This window comes from Tenrec ecaudatus, chromosome 15 (assembly GCF_050624435.1).
Source record: "Tenrec ecaudatus isolate mTenEca1 chromosome 15, mTenEca1.hap1, whole genome shotgun sequence".
Lineage (NCBI taxonomy): Eukaryota > Metazoa > Chordata > Mammalia > Afrosoricida > Tenrecidae > Tenrec > Tenrec ecaudatus.
The window spans coordinates 102,548,732-102,573,519 of NC_134544.1; the positions used below are offsets into that span (position 1 = coordinate 102,548,732).

Sequence of the window (24,788 nt, forward strand, 5' to 3'; positions counted from 1 at the left end):
CCCGTTTGTACCTGCATGGAGTCTTCTTTGAAGGAAATAGTGGCCTTCAGCTTGCTGAGCAAGGTCTTGTCCCAGGAGGGGGGTAGGGCATTCTGGAATGACTAAGAAAGAGTGAGTCACAGTTCCTTTTCCCAGGTTAGAAATTCTAGCTGACGACCATGGGTATGTCTTCACTTTTCCCGTGGCTCAAATAATTTTAGCAGTGTCCTTGGAATGGGTTGCTCCGGTGTCTACTAAAAAATTGATTGGTTTGTTTTCCACCATGAGAGTTACCCTGGGTTTAGGTGGGGGGATGCTGAACCCCGGTCCCGTCACTCCAGCTCCTCCACTAAGACAGGGGTGGAGGGTTTCTTGGGTTTCCTTTGTCCTCGGTTAGGGCACTCGTTTTTCCAGTGTCCTTCTTCCTTGCACACAGCACACTGATCCATTCCTAAACGCGGCTGGGTGGGCTTTCGCTGTCTTTGGCCGAAATCTCTTTTTTTTTTTTTTTTTGGTGGGGCGAGGCTCCAGGGGCGGCGGACCCCAACTTCTGTGGCTAGAAGCACCTTTGCCATTTTTTGAGTAAGAGCTCGGGATGCCTCAGCTGGATCTTCTCTGTTGTCAAAAACTTTTTGGGACACCGCCAGGAGCTCAGAGAGAGATTTACCCTCAAAGCCTTCTAATTTTTGTAACTTTTTTCTAATATCAGGAGCTGACTGTGCGACAAACTGCATAACTAGAGCTGCCTGATTAGCCGGGGCGCTGGGGTCTATGGGTGTGTACACCCTGTAAGCCTCTTGCAGCCTTTCAGGAAAGGCAGTAGGGCTTTCTTTAGGCCCCTGTTTAACCTCAGTGACTTTAGACAAATTGGTAGGCTTTTTCCCTGCACCTTTCAGATCCTTTAATAGAGTTGAGCGGTATTGGGTGAGGCTCCTATCTCCTGCAGAGGTATTAGGGTCCCAATCTGGTCTCGTTCTGGGGAACACTTCCTCTGGCCAAATATATTTCACACAATAGTCAACATTTTATCAGTCAGATAGCATTCTGCAGTGAAGAGGTTCACCAGCCTTTTTCACTATCCTGTGAATAAGTCCACCACCACTGATCTACTCTGTAAAGATTTCACAACACCTCATCGCCTCTTCCATATGCAGTATTTGCTGGTATTGAAAACCAAGGCAAATCAAGTTCACTTCCCCTCAAACCTTATACAACTTACCACATCCCCTCAAGTTGAGCTTTACTATCGTTCACATTCTGGCACAACCAGACATTCTACTTTAAGACAAAACTACTCTCTTTTCCCCTCTTTTAAAACAAAACAAAAAACCTATTACCAATCATCCTGTTTTCCCCCTTGCTTTTCAACCCATGCTACGACTTTCAACTCAGTTCTTAAAATGGTTTTCGTTCAGTAGTCTAGAATATACTAAGTCATTTAGAGACTTAGGTGTCCTGGGTTTCAGAACGAAAAGTTTCTGGGGAGGCAAAGGCAAACGTTTAAAACCACAGGGTGTTGGGATGCAGGTAGTTCGGCAAGTCCTGCTCAGCTTATCTTGAACCAGATGATCTTGCAAAACTTTTTGCTTACATTTACAAGCGAATATAAGCAAGTTTCTAAAAAAACATACCTCTCTTAGAACGGGGGATGGCACTTAAGCTTTTCAAAATGGAGTAACTTAAGACAACTTATTTTACTCTATCAAGCCTTAACATAAATGATGGCAGAAAATATGATTCCAAGGAAAATACAATCCAATTGGATGCAGTTGTGTTCTGTTAATTGGCAAACAAGAATAAAAGTTTGCAGGATAAAATTCTAACTACTGTGTTAGTTTGGTTTTTCTGATCTTAACTAGTGCCTGATTGAAAAGCTCTACAGATGAATAGAGCCTTTTCTTCCAAGGTTGCTTTGTTTTAAGTCTGGCATGCTGTCCTGACTGTAATCTAGGAATGCATGCAGGGCTGAGGGCCAGGACCTTGATCTAGAACCTGAATCTCTCCTTTGGACTGAGATTCCACCCAACATGGTCCCTGAGTGTTTCCTGAAAGTCATGAGATAAAGAAAGTGAAAGTTATATTAAAAGTTACTGATTTAAATTAAAATTATGAAATAAAATTATTTCGGTTAACATGGTCTACAACAGTGGTTCTCAACTTGTGAGTCACAACCCTTTTGGGGGTCGAACAACCCTTTCACAGGGATCTCATGATTCATAACAGTAGTAAAATTACAGTTATGAACTAGTAACTAAAACAAGTTGAACTGTGTTAAAGGTTTGCGGCATTAGGCAGGTTGAGAACCACTGCTCTAAGCGATGTGTAATGACAATGCAATTCTGAACAAGATTCCAGCATCCATCGTTAAGGACATGGAAATTATCAAGTTTAAAAAGAGAAATCAAATAGACCCAGGATAAGCAAGGTCACAACAAGCATTAAAGGATCCATGGGTCTTTGAATCTGCTGTAACCCCCTGCATCTGCCTGCCACTGACCTGATGGGAGACCCAGCACCATCAGGAGGACGAGAAAGGAGGCAGACATTTCTGTATCAAAGACTCTGACTCAGAAGTCTCTGGGATCCCCTGATTGCAGGGTGGTGAAGGTGGTGGCCTCATTTAAGTAACAAACTACAACAGGCATTTGCCTATGAGTGTTCCTGGCTGTGATACGAGTGAGGGACTATGAACAGTGTGCTAATGCGCAGGCACCACAGCTCCACCAGAAAGTGTCTCCAGAGCTGGTTGTTGAAACAAGTTGGGTGACAGAGATGGGAGTGATGTGACCCACAGGCATGCCTTGAATTAGTAGGCTCCATAGAGTCCAGTATTTTCAATTAGAAAATTATATGTTTGGTAAAGTGGAGGGGCAGTGAAAAAAAAGAATCCCTCTCCTAAATGGATTAAAAAAGTGACGGCAACAATGGGTTCATTCTAAATTGTGAGGATGGCACAGGAGAGTGCAGTGCTTTGTTCTGTTGTGTGCTCGGTTCCTGTCGGGTAGGGCTGACTCAATGACAGCTAACATGACAACAGCCTTAGAAGCCACGAGTATACACTAAACACAAGCGTTTTTATTTTAATAAAAAAGGGAAGAGGTTTCTTAAAAGTTAAAAAAAAAAAAACTCAGAACAGACAAAAGTGTCAACAAGATCACTGAGGAATTCCTACCCCTCATTTTTTTTTTACATTTTATTAGAGGCTCATATAACTCTTGTCACAATCCATACCTACCCCTCATTTTATCGTTCTTTTGGAGGTGAGCTGGAGGGAATTCTGTAAGGTCCACACAGCATGCCATATGGCAGAGTACTATCACGAATGTGGACTCTAGTATAAGAGAAACACACTCAATTTTGCGTGGCCTTTTGTCTTTCAAGGAAGTGAAAATCATCTAGTTCTCTACACTGAGAGCTCAGCTGGAAGATCACAGAGGATCCAACAGAGCAAGGCATTGATGACAGTTGAGTGGGTTTCAGACTACTTTGAAGGTCTATAATCGATTGAATGAAAATAAAATTTCATGAGATAGATGAAAACTAAAAATAAAATTTCATGAGAGAGGATGAATAAACACCTTTTTACTGTTCTGTTGTTTAAATTCAAGTTATTGGGTTCAAACGTAACAATAGGGGCCCCAAGGAGGCTGAAGCTAAGGCTCAGAGGAAACACAGCAAGAAATGCCAGTGCAGCAGCAAGGAGACCTGACTCCGTGTGTGTGTACAAGGTGCTCAAGTAGGTCCACCTGGACTCCAGCATCTCGTCCAGGGCCATGGGCACCGTGAACTTGCTGCTCAACAACCCACTGGAGCGCATCACCTGCCAGGCATCTCAACTGGCACATTCCAAACAGCACTCCACCATCATCACTGCCCAGCACATCCAGGGGGTCGTGCACCGACTGCTGCCTGGCCAACTGGCCAAGAATGTAGTGGCCAAAGGCCACCAGCTCCAAATAAACTGTCCTTCAGCCACATAGTACTCAAAACCCACTTCTGTTTTCATGCCACAGAAAGGTCGAAAAATTTGGCACTATCTAGTTTTGGGTTTGTTTGTTTCAGTTTGGTTGTTTGACTCTTTGGCACACAGTTTATTTAGTTAGTTTTTGTGATGGAGATCTTTTCTTTTTGAACACATTTTGGGGCACTTGATCCATACATTCCACAATTGAACAGTTCAAACAAAAATTGTACAATCATTAGAATTATTTCATACCATTGTCTTCTTTCCCACCACGATTAAATCGCCTTTCAAATGACCTGTGTAGTCACCTTCTGTTCTAGTGCTCAGTTCCCTCCTTCCCTCATTCTTTACTCCCCAAATCCCCTCCTCCTCCCCAACTCAGCAACCCCATCCCCACCCCACAGCTGACATGCCTATAAGCCCTCCCATCATTTCTTATCTGTAGGCATCCACTCCTTCGGTGCTCCACCAACTGATAAACCCAACAGAAACTAACGAAAAGAAACAGTGTGGGAAGGATAAAACCATAGTAATGTACCGACAAAAATACAACCAGTAAAAATAGGGCCACCCTCAACATCTTAAAAGCCAGGAAAGACGTCTTTGTCATAATAGATCTTGCACCTAAAACAAACTCTGGTCGGGTCCAGAGGGAGGTCACAGAAGCAAGACCCCGGGGCTCACCTCTGAGATGAAGAGGTGCCAGGAATCTCAGGGAGGAGGCGGCGCGGTGTGGAAAGGAAACAATGGGGGGGGGGGGGTTAGGAGACCCGCAAAGCGACGAATCTGGGAACCCCGAAACCCAAAATCCCAGACTGGGATTTTCTCCTTTCTCCAACAGGGATTCCCACCATGAACCCCAAGCAACCCAAAAGCTGACAAATAGGACCGGCCTCGGGGACACCGCCCACCTCTGCCCATGAGCGGGGCGCAGGCAGCGGTTGGGGGGAGGAGACAAAGGGTCCTCGCAGACCGCTATGTGCAGCAGGGTCACCCTAAAATGGCCTACGCCCACACGCACGTCCCCGGAACCCCCTACCTGGGAGGGCTGGCAACAGGGTGCTCAGGCCGTGGGCGCTTCTCGGCACCACGTGCAGCATCCAGGTCAGCAGAATCTGCGATGTGAGCTGCAGTCCCGGCGAGGACACTGCCACTTCCGGCCCTGTCTGGGCATGACCCGGGGTGGGAGGAGCTTGCAGGGTCAGGGAAGAGTAGGGTCTCCGCCTTCACTTCCTCTCAAGGCAGCTCTTGTCCCGCCCATTTCTACCGCTGCACAAACCCCAGTGCCTGGCGAGGGATGGGCGGGGCCGGGCCGGGCGGGGCGCGGCGCAAAGGTGAGGAGGTCCAGCGCAAATGGGCTCAAGGCAGCACCCAGCGGTCGGAAACGATAGAGATCTACATTTGTTTTATGAAAAATAAAATTAACCAAATATGTAGAAATTATCAACTAATTAAATTACAACCACATGCAAGTAAAATTTTGCAGAAGATAATTTAATAATGATTGCAGCAGTACATCAACAAGGAGCCTCCAGAAATGCAGTGTGGATTCACAAAAGAATGTGAAACAAGATATCATTGCTGACATCAGGTGGGTATTGACTGAAAGCTACCAGTTTTATTGTTGGGTTTTGTTGACTACGCAAAAGCATTTGACTGTGTGGGTCTCTGACAGGTATACTTATGTCACTTAAATCTGTCATAGATTTATGTCAACTTGAAGGTGTATGAAAATATAGTGGTGGAATACAACCCGTCGATCAGGTCACAGCCTGGTGATGCCTCCTGGGGGGTGTGCCCTTCTAATAATTAGAGAAACTTGGAACGTCCCTCTCTGCCACTCCATCTTCCTGCCAGATAGAAGTCTGCCCCCCACACACACAGGGTGGCCCCACGTGGGCTGCTCAGCCTGAGAGCTATTTGTTTGATAAAGTGCTATCATGCCTTAGATCATTCACCTTCATGTCTTTTTATTCCTATCCTTAGTAATTAACATATCTAAAGTGCACAAGTATATGTATATAGTTCAATAAATTTTAGCTCTGTATACACATAAGTTTTCTATTGTTATGAAGAGTTACAGTTTTGGAAATTCACAGGGACAGTTCAACCTTGTCTCATAGGGTCACTATGAGACAAAACTGACTTGATGACAGTAATTCTTTTTTTGTGTACACATGTATGTATCATACAGTTCAGCACACCAAGTCCCCATGCATGTTTGAGCACTCTCCACAACCCCTCCCCATATTGATTATCTTCATCTGATAATGGTGTTATTCTGGGTTGCCTAGAGAAACAAATTCAGAGACTCATGTGTATAAGAGCTTTATGCAATGGAGATCCCCTCATAGAGGGGTTTAGGAGAGGAGACGGGTTAAATAGGATGCGAGGTAGTACCGATGAAGAACACAGCTTTCCCCCAGATCCTGGATGCTTCCTCCCCCCAACTACCATGATCCGAATTCTACCTTGCAGGGCTGGATAGGGCAGAGGTTGTACACTGGTGCATATGGGAGCTGGAGACACAGGGAATCCAGGGTGGATGATACCTTCAGGACCAAGGGTGTGAGGGGCGATGCTGGGAGAATGGAGGGTGAGTGGGTTGGAAAGGGGGAACTGATTACAAGGATCCACGTGACCTCTTCCCTGGGAGAGGGACAGCAGAGAAGGGGGCGAGGGGAGACTCCGGATAGGGCAAGATATGACAAAATAACGATGTATATATTACCAAGGGCACATGAGGGAGGGGGGAGAGGGGAGGGAGGGGAAAAAAAAGAGGACCTGATGCAATGGGCTTAAGTGGAGAGCAAATGCTTTGAGAATGATTGGGGCAGGGAATGTATGGGTGTGCTTTATACAATTGATGTATGTATATGTATGGATTGTGATAAGAGTTGTATGAGCCCCTAATAAATTGTTTAAAAAAAGAGCTTTATGTACTATACAATTTGTATATTAAGAAAACATTCCAGCCCCATGCAAATGAAGACCATAAGTCCGATATTAGCCCGTATGTCCAGTAGCAGACTGTAAATTCCTCTTTAGACTCATGCAAAGCATGGAATGACGCTGAGTGCAAGAAGATTACAGGCCAGTGGGTTGAAAGTCTCCGAGATCCATGTCAGTGGAAGCATCTCAACGCTGGCACATGGCTCCTCCAGCTCCCGGACTCTACAGTAGGTCCATATGTCCTGTCAGTAGGAAAGTCTAGCAGGAATTGGGTGTGTGCCCCACTTCCAGTGAGCTATTTATCTCTAGCTCCTCCAAATGAGGTCATCAAGCTGCGACCCTTCACTCTTTAAGAGTCTCAAGTTGACAACAGATTAGGTAACTACCACACGCATTAATCAAGCTCAAGGTGGAGTTACCTCACCTTACCACCTGTGGCAATGACAAGGTCACAGTCCATGTATGAATGATCTATACAAGCATCCCCAGCTGTCCACACCATAGTATCCCTTTTACCTTGTGAACAGAAGACAAAACAGTAACAAAGCTAGAAAAACTAACCCAGCAAGTTGAAACATGAGTGCTAGTTCTTCAAACACCTGTGAGTAGAGCTCAGGGTGAGATCAACACAAACATCTCATTCAGAAGGGGCAAGTCTGCAGGGTGCACAGGATGGTTGAAACATACGAACCAACCCAGTCGAAGTAGCAGAGGGCAAGATCGTTATTGATAGTTCACTGAACTTGGAGTTATTCCCAGAAAGCAAGTATTAACATAGATTTATTTCCTATTTATTTCTGGAGTTTTCTTAACTTTTAACCAATAAGCTTTCATTACAACTTTATTAAGACATCATGCTTCCACCAGTAGACTGTTGTTAGCTTTCATTGAACGGGTTGCGAATCATAGAGACTCTACGTACAATAGAATGAAACAGTGCCTTGTCCTGCACCATCCTCAGTCTTTACAATGTCTGATACCATTGTTATAGTCACAGGGTTCGTCCACCTTGGTGACCCTGTACTTCAACATCTATGAGGTCCTTTTCCCAAGAATAGTCCCTCCTGATATTGTGTCCAAAGTCTGTGTGAAAGAACCTTGTCTCTTAACTCCCAATGAGAATTCTGGTTGTCCTGCTTCTGCAACAAGTCTTTTTGAAGATATTATTATTATTTATTTTAAGAGGGACACCACTAACTTCCCTTTCAATCTCTCCATTCAGGAACATTATTACTTAACATGATCACTGTTTTTTATCCATCTTAACATACAGTTTGGTGGCACTTTTGAAGACATCAGAGAAGACCACATTTTATTTAGTCTGTTAATCCAAAGATGACAAATCTGGGATGATTTCCACGTTCAGCCCCTTCGAACGCCTTGTGAATAATTGCCAGCCTGCCTTTAGGAACACAAGTAAGGGATGATTCTGGTAGTATATATATTGAGCTTGTATTCAGTTAGTTTAACTAGTAAAATTCGGAATCATGAAAGTTCATCATGTGCTTCAGTATTCCCAATATTTATTCAATTCATGCTTGTCTCATTCATATGCAATCCTTTTATGAATATCCTCTGTGAGGCCTTTGTATGAATTTGTGTAAGTATGTTTTGCAGGATAGAATCAATGGATGTTGGTTTCAGCATATTGTGTTTGTTAGTCCAGGTAGATTAGAGAAACAAATTCATAGACACACATATGTGTATAAGAAAAAGCTTTATATACAAACCTAATTGGGTATTAAAGAAACATTCCAGCCCAGTCCAGATCAAGTCCATACACCCAATATTAACCCAGATGTCCAATACTAGTCCATAAATTTTTCATTACACTCATGCAGCTTAGCAATAATGCTGAATACAGGAAGATCACAAGCCAGTGGGTGGAAAGTCTTGTGGATCCAGTGGCGGTAGAAGCACCTCGGTGCTGGCAAGGGTCTCTACATGGCTCCTACATCTCCCAGGCCTCTGGCTCCATCAGCCTCTCTCCAAGGGGCTTGTCAAAAGTGAAGTCTAGCAGGAAGTGTGTGTGTTCCACCCCCAGTGAGCTATTTATCTCTTTAGTGCCTACAAATGAGGTCATGAAGCTGCGACCTGATTGACAGGCTAACCTCCACCCCTTCACTCTTAAGTCTAAAATTGACAACAGATTATGTAACTACCACATTGAGTGTGCTTTTTTGGGTTAGGTCTGTTTATTCATTTCCAACTTGTAACAACCCTGTATACAAAAGAACAAAAATAATGTACATTATTGAGCCATCTTCAATATAATTCCTAAGTTTGAGCCCATTATTGAAGCTACTGTGTCAGTTCATCTCCTCATGGGCCTTACTCTATTTGACTGTCCTCTACTTTGCCAAGGATGATACCCTTTTCCAAGTACTGGTCTCTCTTGATATCATGTTAAAAAAAATGTGAGAGGAAGTACCATCATCTTGTTTCTAAGGAATATTCTGGATGTACTATTCCAAGAAAGATTTGCTTGTTCCTTTGGCCAAACCAAAACCACTAGCATTAAGTCAGTGCTGACTCATAGCGACCGCCCTGTGCGTTTCCAGGACTGTAAAGGTTTACAGGAGTAGAAAGCCCAGTCTTTCTCCTGAAGAGCGTCTGCTGCTGGTGGTTCATCAGTTAACCTTTACTCTGCGATCCTCATGGTTGGTTCCTTTGACAGTCCATGGTAATTCCAATATTCCTCAATAGCACCACAATTCACATGCAATGATTCTTTACTATTCTTTACTCAATGCTCAACTTTCACAAGCACATGAAGCAATTGAAAATACCATCACTTGAGTTAAACTTGGTATGACGACATATGGCAGTACATTTGATTTAAGTAAAGACATGGTTACCCAATTTAGCAATATTTTTGGTCATTTGTATGTTGTCTGGCCACACTAGAACATTCCATTGTTTAAATATAGACTAATGTAGGTGTCATGAATCAGAAGAGATATGGCCCTGGTTTGTGGTGAATATTTTCATTTCTTATCTATTTACATAGCCATTTATCCTCCTTTCTGTTTGGCTGTTTGTTTCTCTCTCTAGTGATGTCTACCTATCACTGGGAATAAAAATGTCCTCGATCTGTGGCTGCACATACCTCCCAGAACAGACTACACTCTTGTGTGGATTAAGAGAACGGGGCAGTGGATAAAGAGAAGACTTCAGAAAAACTCTGGATTATCCTAAAGGCACTGCCAGCAGCATTGAGTGGGAGGAGCACACCCAGGGTCCTCACTTCATCCTGTCCACCTTGATGAACAAATGCGCCTCCAACATGCGAATTCCTCTTTGGCAGCCAGATGAAGCCACAGCACACATATGCTTAAAAATGCGCAGTCCTCATCAGCCCGGAGAGCATTTTTTGGGTGTCATGAATCTTATCCACAAGAACATGAAGCATGTGCAGATTTTCCTCGTTCTAGTGGCAACTCTGGGTGGTGAGTGCTTCTGGGATTCCAACATCAAGTCTGTGGATGCAGCATCTGAGCACATGACTCACGGTGTTTCTCTTTATCCCCAGGTGTCCTGGCCCAGGTGCAGCTACAAGAGTCAGGCTCTGGACTGGTGAAGCCCTCACAGACCCGGTCTCTCACCTGTGCTGTCTCTGGATTCTTTTTAACTGGCTATTATGTGCACTGGATTGGCCAGGCTCCAGGAAAGGTCCTGGGGTGGGGCAGGGTATTAGCTTATGATGGGAAAACATACTATATATAATCCGTCTCTCCAGTCAAGAGTCAGCATCACCAAGAACACCTCCAAGAGCCAAGTTTATTTAAAACTGAGCTCTGTGAATCCCGAGAACACAGCCATGTATTACTGTGCTAGACACAGTAATGGGAAGTCAGTGTGAGCCCAGGCACAAACCTCCCTGCATCAGGCCATGGTTCCAGGCCACGCAAGAGAGGAGTCAGGGATGCTTTCCGCTCAGAAGCTGCAGTTTCCCCCACATTTTCAGCACATCTCTAGGGATTATCATGTATACACTCTGGGGAAACTTCATGCATCTGAATGTCTTCTTTTCATTGGAATGGGCTTTGTCTGTCTTTGACCATATATACAACAGAGTTCACAGTTATATGTCTTGATAAGATATGTCTGCAATTGACTGTACTAACTAGTATTTGTTGTCAAAGCCAGAGACATTCCAAAACACCAAACACCACCAGAGTCTATGCCAACTTACAGTGATGCTATTGTGAGTTTCCGAGACTATAACTGTTTACAGGAGTAAAAAGCCATGGAACGTCTGGTTGTTTTAAACTGTGTACGTGCAGATCTCAGCCCAAAGCATAACTACTTTACACAAGAGGGATCCTTAAAGAAACTTTAATGCTGGAAAAATCTCTCTTGTGAGTCCCAAATTTTCTCTAAGCAATCGGATGTATTCATTCATATATGCTCACACATGTATATTTATGCAATAATTTTAACTTACAGTGACCTGGATAATATTGTATGTGTTGATAGTCTTAGGTATGCTTGAATTGGCTTCAACTCACAGAGATCCTATGTGCAACACAATGAAATGCTGCCCGGACGTGCACTATGCGCACAATCATTCCTCTGTTTGGACTGATCACTGCAGCCATTGTGATAATCATCTCATTGATAGTCTCTCTCGTTTTCATTGACATTTTACTTCACCAAGCACAAGATCATTCTCCGGGGACTAGTTCCTCCTGATGACATGACCAAATGAGTGCAATGAAGTCTTGCTCGAATGCTTCCAAGAAATATTCAAGATGTTGGACAACAGAAAAGTGGATAAAGGGAGATGTCAGTGTAAAATATAACAAAATAATCTACAAATTATTAAGGGTTCATGACGGAGGGCGGGAGCAGGGTTGGAGGGAAAAAAATGAGGAGCTGATACCAAGGGCTCAAGTAGAAAGCAATGATCAAGACAGTGTGTTCTGTTACAAATTTCCCGTTGTTGTGTTTCCCCACATAAAACATCTCCCCTTTCCCCCGGCATTGTTATCCGACCTGAGAAGAACCTTGTGTTTTGATTTGTTGTTGTTTTGTTTTTGATGCTGTTAAATGCCAGAGTGCATTCCAATTCTACGTGAGTCAATGGACAACAGAACTAAAGAATGCCTAGTTCAGCACCACAATCACAAGGACTCTTTTTGAGCCCATCGTTACAGCCACCGTGTCAGTCCAGCTCATGATGTAGCTTCTTCTTCACTGATCCCCTACTTTATCATGGAGGAGGTCTTTCTCAAGGGACTGGGAGGGATCATGATAATGTTGCATGAAACAAAGTCTCACTCTCCTTGATTCTAAGGAACTCTCTGGCTGTATTTCACTCGAAACAGATGTTTCTTTTATTGAAAGCCTGTCCACGGTACTTTCATCATTCTTTTTAACACCATAAGTCAAAGGTCATCATTTTTATGGCCTTCCTTATTCATATAATAATATTTAAAATTTTAACTTGGCTTCTAAAAGGGACATTTAAGAAGTCCTGTAATATGAGCCTGTTGGTGCAGATATAAAAAGGGCTATGGTGGTGCTGTGGGATAAGATTTGTTTGCTCACTACAAGGTCAGGGATTCAAACCAGCCAACGGTTCCCCGAGTAAGATGACATTGTTTATTGCTGTAAATAATTACAGTCAGAGAAAGCCTAATGAGTACTTCTTAGTCCTCTAAGGTTCCTATGAGGCAGAAAAGATGAAATCACAGTGGTTTGGTTTTAGAGAAAGAGCTTGTTCGTTTCCTAGCTCAGCTGCTTGCTCTATTGGTTTTCCCTCAATGCAGAAGAATGTCTGGGGTGTTTATAGCGCTCAGACCTCAGAAAGAATGAATTAATGCATACATTAGTGGATGCATATGTTCAAACCAAACAATAATGCTGCACTGGAACTCATAATTTTCTAATTGCAAATGTGGACTCTATGGAGCCTACTAATTCAAGGTATGCCTGTGGGTCACATCACTCCCATCTCTGTCACCCAACTTGTTTCAACAACCAGCTCTGGAGACACTTTCTGGTGGAGCTGTGGTGCCTGCGCATTAGCACACTGTTCATAGTCCCTCACTCGTATCACAGCCAGGAACACTCATAGGCAAATGCCTGTTGTAGTTTGTTACTTAAATGAGGCCACCACTTTCACCACCCTGCAATCAGGGGATCCCAGAGACTTCTGAGTCAGAGTCTTTGATACAGAAATGTCTGCCTCCTTTCTCGTCCTCCTGATGGTGCTGGGTCTCCCATCAGGTCAGTGGCAGGCAGATGCAGGGGGTTACAGCAGATTCAAAGACCCATGGATCCTTTAATGCTTGTTGTGACCTTGCTTATCCTGGGTCTATTTGATTTCTCTTTTTAAACTTGATAATTTCCATGTCCTTAACGATGGATGCTGGAATCTTGTTCAGAATTGCATTGTCATTACACATCGCTTAGAGCAGTGGTTCTCAACCTGCCTAATGCCGCAAACCTTTAACACAGTTCAACTTGTTTTAGTTACTAGTTCATAACTGTAATTTTACTACTGTTATGAATCATGAGATCCCTGTGAAAGGGTTGTTCGACCCCCAAAAGGGTTGTGACTCACAAGTTAAGAACCACTGTTGTAGACCACATTAACCGAAATAATTTTATTTCATAATTTTAATTTAAATCAGTAACTTTTAATATAACTTTCAATTTATCTCGTGACTTTCAGGAAACACTCAGGGATCATGTTGGGTGGAATCTCAGTCCAAAGGAGAGATTCAGGTTCTAGATCAAGGTCCTGGCCCTCAGCCTGTATGCATTCCTAGATTACAGCCAGGACAGCATGCCAGACTTAAGACAAAGCCATCTTGGGAGAAAAGGCTCCATTCATCTGTAGAGATTTCAATCAGGCACTAGATAAGATCAGAAAAACCAAACAATAACATAGTAGTTAGAATTTTATCCTGTAAACTTTTATTCTTGTTTGCCAATTAACAGAACACAACTGCATCCAATTGGATTGTATTATCCTTGGAATCATATTTTCTGCCATCATTTCCACATTTCAGAATATTGGGAGGTTTAGTGCACCTTGAGGATGACTGACCAAATCTAACTCCAAGCAGCATTTATGACTGTTCTATGCAGGTTCACAGGGAATCAGAACTGACTACAGGACCCTAACAATTACAAAGGATCATCAAAACATTATTTGCTATGTTTGAGACTGGTATTGCAGTCACTGTATCAATGCACCTCCTTGAGGGCTTGAGAGAAGGAAATGTCTCCTCCATGGTCATTTCAGTCAACACATCCTATCTTCAGATTATCAGACTGTAGTCTGAGGACACTGTCACCTATGACTATGCAAGAAACAATGAAAACTCACATCCTGAAAATGCCAGACACCCAGGACAAAGTGAATGACTTTGACAATTCATTTGCTGTCCTTTTTTCCTCTTCTTTCACTTAGTGGTTAAAGCTTTGTGAAAAAAAGCTTTTATTTCCTGAAAATAGTTTCAGTTTTGGGCTGTTAAATCAGCTCCACAAAATGGGAGGAAACATTCTCTAGGACTCAAATCATACAATTATGCCATAAACAAAATCAAAGTCAATTCTAACACATAGGAACATTGTAGACTCTGGATTGTACATTTTTTTGGAGGTAGACCCTTTAATCATGCTTCCCAGATGCTGGATTTCAGGTGGTCAATGCCCTACCCACCGTGAATCCAGGGTTTCTATATGCTCATAACAATTTAACAAAACAAAACCAATCTAGAACTGTTTTGGATTCCATGGAGGTGATTCTGATTCACTGTGTCCCGTTGTGCACAGAGTAGAATTGCATTCCCATTTGAAAGGCTAAGACCTTTGAGAACGAACTCACTATACCTTTTGATAGCCGGGCACCATAAGCTTTGTTCACATTTGCTTATGCACCTGCTTTGTCTTCAGCTATTGTGTCAGGAAGGCGAGCATCATGGAATGCCAGTTTAATAGAAGAAAGTATTCTTTCATTGAGGGAGTGCTTGAGTGGAGGCCCAATGTCTATCTGGTACCTTAATACTAAACCTATCCATATATGTACACAGATCTATCTCCACATACTCATACATATATTTACATACATACATGCCTTTATTTAGACCTCTCCATATGCCATTTACCTCCTAGCTCCTTCCTCTATTTCCTTTTGCTTTCCTCTTATTCAACGATCATATTCAGCCTTCATTTTGGTTTCAGTAATTCTTCTCTGTTACAGTACCCTTGGTCATGCCCTACCAGGCCTCCTACACCCTCTTCACCACCGATTTGGATCACTTGTTCCCTTCTCCCTGAGTTTGTTAACACCACTTTCTTTCCCCCAACCTCCCCCTCTCCCATGTCCCCCTGGAACTGTCAGTCCCATTTGCTCCTCCAAACCAAAAAAATCTTGTCATTGTGAATGAGGGGGAGTGCAGAATGGGGACCCATAGCCCACTTGTAGGCAATTGGACATCCATCCCCTTAGAGAAGGGTCGCGGGGAGATCAGCCAGTCATGGTGCAGTGTAGTAAAAATGAAACATACAACTTTCCTCTAGTTCCTAAATGCTTCCTCCCCACCCACTATCATGACCACTATTCTACCTTACAAATCTGGCTAGACCAAAAGATATACACTGGTACAGGTAGGAACAGGAAACACAGGGAATCCAGGGTGGAAGATTCCTTCAGGACCAGTGGTAAGAGCGGCAATACCAGGAGGGTGGAGGGTGGCAGGGGTGAGGGTGGGAATGGGGATCGATTACAAGGATCTACATATAACCTCCTCCCTGGGGTAGGGACAACAGAAAAGTGGGTGGAGACATCGGACTGTGTAATAAATGACAAAATAATAATTTATAAATTGTCAAGGGTTCATGAGGAAGGGGGAGTCCAGAGTGAGGGGTAAAATGAGGAACTGATGCCAGGGGCTTAAGTGAAGAGCAAATGTTTTGAGAATGATGAGGGAAATGAATGTACAAATGTGCTTTACATAATTGATGTAAAGAACTTCTCTTAAGCTTGACTCATGCCCCATTTTAGAATTTTTAAAATGCTGTTCTGGCCTCTTTCATCACTAAAGTATGTAACCTCTTTGTCTACCACACCCAGTTTTGCGCCATCGCAATGTTTTATTATTCAAATGTCAATATCCTCCTGTTCTCAGAATGTGCACATTTTCCATACCCCATTCCACCCTGCCTCACAAAGTTAAAAAGATTACGCTTATCTTAGCTTCTGTAAACTGCTTGCTGAAAGGAATGTGGAATCCCCCAACCTTCCCTACATACACACTGAAAGCTTTATAATAGCTTCAACCACTCCTAATTGCCAAACCAACAGCGGTTTTTGCCCTTATAAACTCACCTGAATATAATTTTCAGCTTTGAGTAATTTAGCCGAGATTTGAATCCTCCCAAAGGCCACCAGCTATAATAAAGACTCCCAATTTGGACATAAATAAAAATTGCATTACTAATGCACATTAGAAGACTACATGAGAAAAGTAAAATGAGAGCCCGTGGACAGGGAAATTTTTTTTTTAATCAATGGCACATCAGCCAAAGGGACAATTACAAATACATACAGAACTCTATATCTCAATAAGAAAATAACAAGAAACCAAATTAAAAAATGGGGACAAGATATGAAAAAAATTGAAGTACAAATGATTAATAATGATAAGCAAATGAAGTTCACATGATTAACTTCACCAAAAATGAAATACAGATGGTTAACAAACATATAAAAAATGCTCATGCTCACTAGCCTTCAGATGCAAATTCAAACCACAATGAGATAGTACTTAACCCCTGCAATGCAAGCCCAAAACAAAGAAGCAAAACAACAAATGCTGGAGAGGATATGGAGGGATTGGGATTCATATATACTGGCGGTGGACTTAGAGATACATACAGCCACTGTGGAAATCAATGTGGCACTACTTAAAATAACCAAAGCTTGAAGTCCCATTTGATCCAACAATACCACAATTAGACACCATGGAATTCATACACAAAGCAATATATTTTTAAAAACAACATACTAAAACAGAGGTAAAGCTCAGTTGAAAATAAGAGGAATGTTTAAAACTGCAAGATTTAAAATGGGTGAAAAAGGTTCTCAAAAGATAAAGGGTCATATTTTAACTTAACTGCATCTGAATAATCCACCTTCCAAAGAATTCTGCATGGGAGCAAGGCCATTCACATTCCTGTTCTATGGTCACAGTATATCTCCAGTTAATGTAGTTAATATGGATCAAAGGAATGATCAAATGTAAAATGAAATATTGGTCTTGGTATCAAGGTACATATGCACACAGGATGAGTCTATCAGGCTTTCCCAGTAGCTGTATTCATGATTTCCTGCAGGATTTACATTGCAGTCATACACTGTGACAGACATTTTGTTCAGCCCTTCTGTCCAATCACTGCGTCAGTTTATCCTATGAGCTTTGGGGAACATCAAAGAAAATATAATTGGATACTGCAGTAACTGCCAATCACTAAATGCATACGCACTGCCACATACCCTGTATTCATATGGTTTCTCTGCTGTACAAATCCTCTATTGTCACATGACTCCTTTCGGGCTAAAGGCCAGCCAATCAGAACTACATTCGTTAACATCCCAATGTAGTCTAGTGACACACGGAGAGAAACCAAAGAGGGTATTTGCAAAGTCACTATATTGCCAGAGCTTTCCTTCTTATTGAGATCACTGGTATGAGATGTCACATGACTTCCTGTAGTTTCCTATCTTGAGTGAATTTTGTATGTTTTCAGTTTTGTGTGTTTCTGTGAAGAAAACTTAGAAGCACAGGTAAAAGTTTTACCCACATTCAATGCAGTTTCATGGTAACTATCCTACCTGAAATCATTGATGAGACATAAGTGTTTAAATTTTTTTAAATGTTTTTTTTATGATTTAAAACTTAACAGAGTAAATTGGTTTTCTATTCAACAGTTCATACATTGATTGCAGTCCCCAAGATACACCAGCTTTCTTCCCACTTCTGCCCACTCCCTCTGTTTTTATACTATTCATCCTTCTGTCATGTTTCTTCTAGCTTTTATAAGTTTTTAGCCATAAGCAAATGCTGTTCCTTTGATTTTGTATGGTTGATTTTCCAGGGAGTGTATGTTATTCTTCCCCTCCAAGTCTATATATAGTTGGGCTGAAAGCTGAGTCAGAGGAGTGAGTACAGGTCCAACAGTGAAACATCGCTAAAGGCCACAATCTGTAGATTCCAAGTTTCCAGCAGACCAGTAAGCCTGATCTATTTTATGGTTTTGGTTTGTTCCACTTTCTTCCCCACTCGACACAGGACTCTCTTTTGTGACCCTTTTCAGAGTAATTAGCACTGGAAGCCGAGCACCATCTAGTTCTTCTGGTCTCACGGTTGTGGAGTCTGAGGTTCACTGTGTTCCATTCATCCTTTGGAATAATTGTCCCCATACATCTTCTATTCTCTTTATTCTTATTTTATGGTACTTCTGTGCTGTCTCTGGTGGCTAACAAAGAGCATGCAGGTAGGGCAGGTACAAGTGTCATCTGGGTGGGCACTCTACTGCGTGATATAGCTGTGGATCCAGAAACACTAGGTTCTGTTCTCTTTCGGGTACTGAAAACTGGAAGAGCAATGAGGTACCTATGCACTCTGTGGAAGTCTGGAGGGTCTTCTCCCCACAAGGGTGGTCATGCCAATAGAGGGACAGCAATGCAGAACATGGATCCCCATATGGTCACAATTGTCTGTTCCCACGCTTGGCCCAGGCCAAACTCTAGCACCTCATCCTCTCTTTTGAAAGCTTTGTTACACTAACTCCAATGAAAGGTTTCCTTCTTGGAAACTGTCTAATGTTTAAGGAAACCTGACTTCCACATATAAGATTTTTTACATTTAACTCATGCAAAGAGCTTCTTTTCTTTGTGAAATCTCTGGTGTACTGTAAGGCATCACGTCTGGCTGAAAGCTTTACCACACTCAACACCTATTAAGGTTTTTCTCCACAAAGAATTCATAGATGAGTTATGAGATGTGCTTTCTGAATGAAGCCTTTGACACATTCATTACAAACAGGGTTTCTCTCTCTGCATGGTGAGTTTTCTGATGAACGATGAGCTTATTCTTCCTGAAAAAGGCTTCCCACATTCACCACATACATGGGGTTTAGCTTCTGTGTGAAGTTTCTGATATGCTATAAGCTATGTTTTCTGGCTGAAAGCTTTACCACACTCACCACATACATAGCGGTTTTCTCCTGTGAATTTGTAGCTGAGTTTTGAGATTTCCTTCCTGAATGAAGCTTTTGCCACATTCACTACACACATGGGGTTTCTCTCCAGTATGAGTTCCCTGATGAACACTGAGGTCCTTCTATCTGATAAAACCTTTTCCACATTCACCACATATGTACAGTTTCTATCGAGTATGAGTCTGCTGGTGAACAGTGAGAGAAATCATCCAGGTAAAAGCCTTTCCACATTCACCACACACATAGGGTTTCTCTAGTATGAGTTCACTGATGAACCGTGAGAGCAGTCTTCCTGATATAGCCTTTGCAATAGTCACCACATACATAGGGGTTCTCTTCAGTATGATATCGTAGATGAATTTTGAGGTGTGTTTTCCGGTTGAAACCTTTGCCACATTCACCACACACATAGGGTTTCTCTCCAGTATGAATTCGCTGATGAACAGTGAGAGAAGTCATCCAGGTAAAGGCTTTTCCACATTCACCACATATATGGGGTTTCTCTCTTGTATGAGTTAGTAGATGAGTTTTGAGATATGTTTTCTGAGTGAAGCCTTTTCCACATTCATCACACACATGGGGTTTCTCTCCAGTATGAGTTACTTGATGAGTTTTGAGCTGTTTTTTGAGAATGAAGCCTTTTCCACATTCATCACATACATGGGGTTTCTCGCCAGTGTGAATTCGTAGATGAGTTTTGAGATGTGTTTTCCAGTTGAAATCTTTGCCACATTCACCACATACATGGGGTTTCTCTCCAGTATGAGTTCACTGATGAACAGTGAGGTTTTTCTTCCCGATAAAAGCTTTTCCACATTCACCACATACATGGGGTTTCTCTCCTGTATGAGTTAGTAGATGAGTTTTGAGATTTGTTTTCCGAATGAAGCCTTTTCCACATTCACCACATACATGGGGTTTCCGCCCAGTATGAGTTCGCTGATGAACAGTGAGAGAAGTCTTCTTGATAAAGCCTTTTCCACATTCACCACACACATGGGGTTTCTCTCCAGTATGAGTTCGCTGATGAACAGTGACCTCAATCTTCTTGAATGTTTGCCCACACTGAGTACATTCATAGGTCTTACCTAGTGTATCAGTGATCCGGTGCTCATAGAACACAGACTCCTCGATGAAGGTTGTCCCACATTTATCACCTGTGTGCGGTTTCTCAATTTCATCAGATTTCTGATGCTGATGGCATTGTGACTTCATGAGCCTAGATTGTTCACACTCAGGGAATTCCTTTTCAGTACAACATTGCTCTTGTTCAACATGGAGAAAAGTTTCCTCATCTTCACTGAGCACAACTGACTTCTGTATTTTATTGCTTCTATTCTGATTTAATTCCAGGATGATTAAATATGATTTTACGATTTTTTCATGTAAGCCAAACATCTCATCATTTTCCTTTGGAGGAAAATTATTTTTGTGCTGAGAAACAATACTTTCCAATGCATTAAATTTATAACACCGTTCTGTTCTGTCTATGCAACTTTCATATTGCGAGTGCTCAAGCAAATGATCATCATCTTTGTGGATTTCTGTAAAGCAAAAGAACATTGACTCTTTTCACCATCTTGATTGACAACAGATCTCTTAAAATATGCATTGATACAAAGTAGATCTTTAGTGACAACCCTTTTATATGAATAAAACACTATGCTTAATGTTTATTGCCCATTGGAGGTAACACAACAGTGCAAACAATCTAAATAGTTAACTTATTGTAGAAATCAGGTTGGCTATGAAAGTGATGAATGGACACAGATTTGTTATTTGCCTAAGAAGGAAGAAATTGAGACCAATAGACCACAGATGTGATAAGGCTTGCCAATTATTCAACTAAATAGACTGATACTGGCTCTTTTTAATTAGATAATCAAGTGGTTTATAAAGCTGAGATTGACAAATTAAAGAAGACTAAAATCATATTCATCATCAAAAAGTATATGGGAAGATCTTCCCTTAAGTGTAATTCTGTCAGCAGATGGTTAATATTAATATGCCTGCAAGTAAGACCAGTTACCAAAAGTGTTATTTAGATTTGTGCACCAACTGTTTAGCAAACAAAGTGTGGGGTCCAGTCCCAGAGTCAAAAGGCTCGTAGGAATAGCATGTGCAAGTAAGAAAGATAAAGCAGACAGCAAAAACGGGGTAGAGTGGCTTCATCTCCGATGCTGTAATAAGATAGTGAGGTCATTTACCAGTGAGTTTATATTGCAGCGAGGTGTGCGAGCCTCCAGAAAGCATGGACAACAGAACAGACAGATGTGAATGTGGGAATATGTTGAACTCTTTTAGAACACTTCATGATAAGTATCAGGCTGTGGGAAACAAGATCAAGAAGAGATTGGAGGCAGACCAATTCTTTATTCTCAGAATTAAAGATAGAATTAAAGATTGCAAGGCCAGGTATCTGGTTGGAGGGAAGCATTCACATTTGTAAGTTGGAGAAGAGCCCCAATTACATTCTCCTAATTAAAAATCATCCCCACAATATCCTTTCATTACAGTGCTACCTTAATGATACCTCATACAACACATGACTATTACCATCTGCGAGCAGCTTTAACTATAAGAGCAGATATGTTGTTATTGTTCTCCCTGCTCAGTGGATAGTTACTTCCCTCACTTGCCCTCAGCCTCAGCACTGGTCTTTAGTTGCTCACCCAATCACTTCAGGGACCTTCAGGGTAAAGCCACTGCCTACCTTGTTAAGTAGTTAGGCATCACTGTGAGTAAGGAGTGGGGGCGGGGCTGCATGCCCTGACACTATAAAAATTGGTGAAAGAATACAAAGCCTTTTTATGTCTGCCCTTCAATTATACAACCATCCCTTAAGACCCATCCAGAGGGAATTTAAGAGACAAAGTGATAGTTGATTGCTTGAGTGATAGCAACAAAGGGAACCTGATTGCTTTTAAAGCTAGGCATCTTTTAGCTGAGTAGCAAGAAGTCAGGTCCCTGTAGGAGCTATATTCTAACATCTTACTGGAGAGCAGTTGTGGAGACCACTCTATCTGGAGATTGTGCATTTCAGCTCTAGCTTTATCCTTGGGGCTTGGAGGTTTTCTTCTAACACTAGTACTGGTCTCCCAAGCCATGAAGTCAGGAGTATAGAGGTAAGGTTGCTTACACTTTCATCCAGGTTCTGTTTTCCACGATAACGAAATTGAGGGTGGGAGAGGGAGGGAATACGGGCAGGTGATATCAAGGAATTCAAGAAGAAAATATTTTGAAACCAGGGTAGTATCAATACAATTAACTAAATAAATATATATACACTAGAAAATTTTGCATACCTTTTGCAGCCTGACATTGATCAACCATACATACAATCATGTACACAGATGAATGTAAAATTTGGGAACAATATAAGTAATTGGAAAATGCAGCCTTAGTGACAGAAATGACACACAAGTTTACCGATAAAATTTTGAGACTAATGATGAATTCAAAGCAAATTTTTATTAAACAAAAGAAATGGAAACTATACATATGGATGAACAAACAAAAATCAAATCCACCATATCCATAGAAAGAAATGGTGGAGAAGCTCATTAGTCAAAACACACCCAAGGGTTAACTGTGGAACAGATCATCAATTGCTCAAATCCAAGTAGAAGTTAGGAAAAGTAGCTAGATCACAGAGCTGAGAGACTATGTAAAGAATAAACTTGAGGAATAAAAGACTGCTGACAGATCCAGCGCGCTGGCTTCCCTCACAGTGGTCACCGAGTTCGGGCGCATCGCGGTGGAATTCCTGCGGTGAGGGTCAAACCCCAAGATCGACGAAGGCGCCGCGAGGAAACTCAACGTGAGTAGGGACACCTTCCAGCATATTGTGGAAGGGTTAACATATCTCCTCAATGAGAGCTCGAAGCTCATGACTTCCGAACTGGATTTCCAGGACTCTGTGTTTGTTCTGGGATTCTCTGAAGAACTGAACAGATTGTTGCTTCAGCTTTACCTGGACAACCGAAAGGAGATCTGAACGATTCTGAGCGAATTGGCACCAAGGCTCCCCAGTTACCACAGCCTTGAATGGAGATTAGATGCACAGCTCGCAAGCAGAAGTCTCAGGCAACAGATTAAGTCACCAGTGACGATAAAGCTACACCTCATCAGAATAGAGATCACACAACCAGAGTTCTGCAGACTGTACCAAGTGACCCTGTTCCATTTGGTGCAGCAGCTGGAACAAGCACTGGGAGAGATGAAAACAAAGCACTGTCGGAGGGTTGTCCGAAACATCAAGTAGCACCATCAAGCTGAAGACACGGATCCCTCTGCATCGTCGGGGAATTGGGGATGACAGTAATTACTCTCCAGATTTTTTTTTTAATTGTTGATGGTAATACATATCGATTAGATGAGATTTCTTTCTGTGCCAAGATACTGAGGACGTGGTAATGAACTAAAGTTCCTTTCCTGGTGCAAATTGTGTAAGATCCTTGAACAATTAAACTCTGTTTTGTATTTTAAATGTGTAAATAGGATTAAATCAAGTGGAAATGAATCTATACTGTTTATATCTTCTGTATATTTGAATGACTGTCCTGTTTTTGATACTTCTGTTGACTGGTTGATTTTCTTTATTATTTACATCCTCACTGACCAAAATTGAAAATAAATTCTGGGGATTTTTCTATTACTAAAAAAATAAAAAGACTGCTGAAAGAAGACTAATGACTGAGAAGAGATGAGATGTGGGACAACACGAAAGACATCTTACATATGAAAACCAAAAGGCTACTCAAAAGACAGAAGAGAGAGAGCAATATTGAATATACTATGCATTGTTTGAATAACAACAAAAAAATCTGTTGGAACATACAGAAAAAAATGTTCTTTAGAAGCATCAAAAGTCATCTTTCGGGGTGGGCCTAAGGAAGGCACACTGCACAGTAAGGAATATATAGTAGATATGTGTTTAATGAAGAAACCAACAACTCAGGATGTTAAAATGTCCTTTCCACTTAAAAATTATCAGAGGAACAGAAATGTTTTTAAAATCTTACAAGTAGATACTATGCTCATACTTATGATCACACTTGCTCCAATCCTTTTATCTTTAGTAGTTTGAGTTATTAATTTTTGGATGGTGTGATATGTGTCTGCAGTGAATAAACCGAGCATTCAAAAATGTAAAAAAATAAAATAAAATCTTCCAAGTAGAACAAAATTGGAGGTAGAGAGCTAAAGTATATCCTAAGCTGATAACAATTTTCTTGTTAGAAAGGTGATTTTAAAGACCTGAAAATAACAGAAGCCATAAACGTGTTTCACCAACAGGAGCAAAATATGGAGAAACATGTCTGTTGAAGAATTCCAACAGAGAAGGCAATTTGACCATCTCTATAGGAAAATAGAAAGAATTTATTTCACCAGAATGAAGAAAACTTTAAAGAAACAGGAAAACAAATGAGAAAATGGACACTAAAACCTTTAGAGAAACTCCAAGGGGGAAGCTAAGGAAGCCCAAAGGAGACGGACTCATTCATGGTGGGAGTTCAAGAACCTAGACTGTGTTGCGAACAACAAAAGGGCAAGCCATTCTTACTCAGTAGGGGAGGAATGTGCTGTATTCCGAGGCCAGTTACAAAATCAGAGTTCTCTGTTTGGAGAGAGGCTTGCAAGATGGATTTTC

The 24,788-nt window shown here is 41.7% G+C and overlaps 1 pseudogene; it reads left to right on the plus strand.

Annotated features, from left to right (window-relative positions):
* Positions 1-3,752: 3,752 nt before the first annotated feature.
* Positions 3,753-23,399, plus strand: LOC142427651 (COMM domain-containing protein 2 pseudogene; annotated as a pseudogene).
* The last annotated feature ends 1,389 nt before the right edge of the window (positions 23,400-24,788 follow it).